We start from the raw sequence: 3,646 nt of genomic DNA, 5'->3' as shown, positions 1-3,646 counted from the left end.
GTCTACTTCCCATTGTGTTGACCGCCCCTGCTTGGAAGTGTTATTCGAGATCACAGTAACACGTCTCAAAGAAGTTCTGTCAAGTGGGATTCCGATACCATGTCTAATGTCGAAAATCGAATGGACATCTTTTTCTAACGTGTGGAGATAGAAAGAGAGATTCGTACGATTATGTACTTCGAAACAGTACCGGAGTCCCACTCTTTTTTCCTTCTTCTGTCCTTGTGTAGAGTTGAAAGGCGGTAACTTACGTCACGAACGCCAGTAACTTACCGGTAACGTAGAACGTATAACGTATAACGTAACGTAGAGAATATTTTTTCAATTAATAATTTATTCATTTACTTTATGTTACTTAATAATATATGTTTGTTATTATATAGCTGTATCTAAACAAAGATTTTATGAGCCTAGAAGCGGCACGTGGATAGTTCGAAGAACTAATTGTAGACGGCGCCCCCGGCGAAAATTGCCCGATCCCCCCATGCCTCTGAACCCGAAGATCGCGCCTATTAACTACTTTGCCCCTGCAATCTTCACCCGTCGAACAAGTCCATCAAATAGGAAATACGAAATCAGCAAATACTGAAAAATATAAAATACAACTTTTATATTGAGAATCTTGAATTATTATTTTCAATTAACGAATGAATTATTTGAATAAATTTTTCATCAAGAAAATATACAGATGCATAAGATGTACTTTAAAATTGAATTAAAATGTAATTGTATCGTAACATATATTTTTAGCTGCTACCCTACCGATAGAAATCTCTGAGTATTCTCCAGCGAAATAGCCTGGCACATTTGAGACTATAACCAGAGTCGATTTGAAACAATTTAGTCTCTGAGATAGTCTAAGAGATTTGGGTCTTTTTCAAGGTCCCTTTAGTTGTCCGTTTAAGAGTGGTGCGAAGGTAATATACTGTACCTTTTGTATTCGTCACGTACCGGGTGGGCAGAGTTATTTACAGTAGTTGGCTGTCGCTAATCCGACTCTCCCTTTTTAAATTTCCCTTCAAATTATTAACACTTTTTTTAACTAATGAATTTTCTCATCATACTTATTTATAATTATAACTTATATATTAATATACAATTTTATAGTTGGATTAAAAAATGTTGTCTTTTTTGGTGTATCGCATTCCATTTACGAGAAACGTCGTATTAATTACAATTTTAAGCATTTAAAAAAAGTTAGATATCTGAAATCATAGAAACCCGTAGATACTGAATTATTATGTTTTAGGCTGTTAACTATGAAATTTAAAAATATACTTCTAAATTTTAATCCGAAAGCTTATCAAAGGACCCTTGAATGTCGGCTACTCTATTGATATAGCCTCTCTGCTCGTTATTTATGATGAATTCTTATTTCAATTTCAGCTTCTGCTTGTTATTTATGATCGTATTTCTATTCCAATTTCGGAAAGGACATTTTAAAGCCTTTAAAACATTTAAAAGTACTACCTGGACCTTTAAATGTATCTATTTGAGTGCCTGCGGAGAATTTCTATGAGCTTCTGTGAATCTAGAGAATCTTTAGAATATACCCAGTGTCCACAAAATTTGGTGACCTCTTTACGGCATCTTCACGACAACTTTACGATATCCAATGTCCATGTCGTTTCGGTGTCGTAAAGTTATCGTAAAGATGTCGTAAAGTTGTCGTGAAGATGTAAAGACGTCTCCAAATTTTGTTCCTAATGGGTACTCAGAGATTTTTATCGGTAGGGTTAAACCTTTTATGGAAAAAATTAATCATTTCGCAATTAAAATGTACTGTCTATGAATAATATTATTTTGTTGTTGTGAAAAAGAGTCGGTAGAAATTCTACTAAATGAAACGATACCTTTGAAGAAATTAAAAGTTTTAATTGATCAACATATTGAGTTGAAATTTAAAATAATTATTTTTTAAATAAATATGATCGTATACAACCATATTTATTTCTCGCATGTAGAATTAGCAATTCAGAGTTTTTAGATGTAGGGTTAAATTTGATAGGAATACCGCCTCCCTCACGATTATTAATAATAAACTTGAACAGGGCAGTAGCTTGATGCATGCAAAAATGTAGTTATAGATATCGTTCTCCCATTCCGACGTCACGTGCCGCATCTAGGCTTATAATATCTTTGATCTAAGTAGGTCAGCTACTTTATTTTATTTTTTAAAAAGCCACCCAGGAAACAAGAAACGACTGGCTGCGTTTCAATCGTATTTCAAGTCGTATGAAATGTGTATCTTAAAGAGGGATGGCAGATTGTTGACGATAGGTTAGAGGTACCAATGAATCGGAGAAATGATAATTTTACGATCCACTACATTATCGATTAAAAAACGACGGTTAATCGTAATAATACTATTGGGATCCGCTGCGCTTCAATACGCCATCTGCTTTTTAAGTGCGGCAAAAATGTGAACTCGCAAAACTGCAGGTAGGATTTTGAAGATGCATTTTAATTTGAGCTCGACAACCGCATTTCTTAATTATTTCGCTAAGTTTAAACTACTAAGTGGATGAAAACAATTAAGATTCATTCATGGACATAGGAAACACGGGACTAGGCATGCCATCCTAACCTGGGCAAGACGGGTTGAATCCACGGGAGAGAGAAGAATTACATGAGTGGGGAGAGCCGCCATATTACTATGTGCCATTTGATTATGTGCACGAGCATTTTTGCCGACAAACTGCATTAAAATATAAACATGTGGGCGCTGCCATATTTGTCGCGGGACATCAAAAGGTGGCGAAACTCCCCCCTCATCGCATCACCCCCTCAATGGCATGCCTAGTCCCGTGTTTCCTATGTCCATGGATTCATTGGAAACTAAGTGTTACATAGGTTTAATTTTCGTCGTATATAACGAAAAAACACGATTTATATTAAAACAGTTTTTGTCCCAAAAATCATTAATTTAGTATATTATATATGTTTAAATAAATTATAAGCTCCAATTAACTTACCTTGACATAAAAGTGAACTTAAAATAAACATTGATTAATTTCTACATGGAATATTTACTATCTAAAAAATTCTAACCTAAAAGTTAGGTTAGAATTCAGATTTCATTTCTAATCGTCTATAATTAATGTTTTTTGCATATTTTGAACCAAATATTTTGCTGGTGTCACAAGTTCGCGACGCAGTGGACAGTCCCGAACTTATCTGCATTTTCCTATTCAAATTTACTTGCAGCCACTTCCCATTCACTACGATTTAATAATGAAGAGCGAAATCTGCATTGTACAATTCATCGAATTTCCCCAAACATCAATTGTATGTTGCAGATTCGTTTCTATAAAAGGGAACATGCACTTCTCCATTCAGTTTGACATCCTTCAAACTCATGATCCAACAAAGCATGGTCCTGCCAGTGATCCCAGATCTGAAACGAGACGTGGTCCAATACTATGACACGTCTATGTCCTTGTGAATTTGGTAGGAGACGATATAAATGCCTGGATTGCGCGAGCAACCCTTTTCTCCTCATCTGAAATTGAAAACTCGAAGGTGCACGATTGCCGGTCAGAATACTTCGGCGGTTCTATTTATATCTCCATCTGCTTTGAAATAAAATGAAGAGATTGGGATTTTAATATTTCCAGATTTCGATGCTGGGCTGGCGATTCTCATG

This window comes from Belonocnema kinseyi, chromosome 10 (genome assembly GCF_010883055.1).
Source record: "Belonocnema kinseyi isolate 2016_QV_RU_SX_M_011 chromosome 10, B_treatae_v1, whole genome shotgun sequence".
NCBI classification, from domain to species: Eukaryota; Metazoa; Arthropoda; class Insecta; order Hymenoptera; family Cynipidae; genus Belonocnema; species Belonocnema kinseyi.
Note: the sequence above shows the minus strand (reverse complement) of the source record.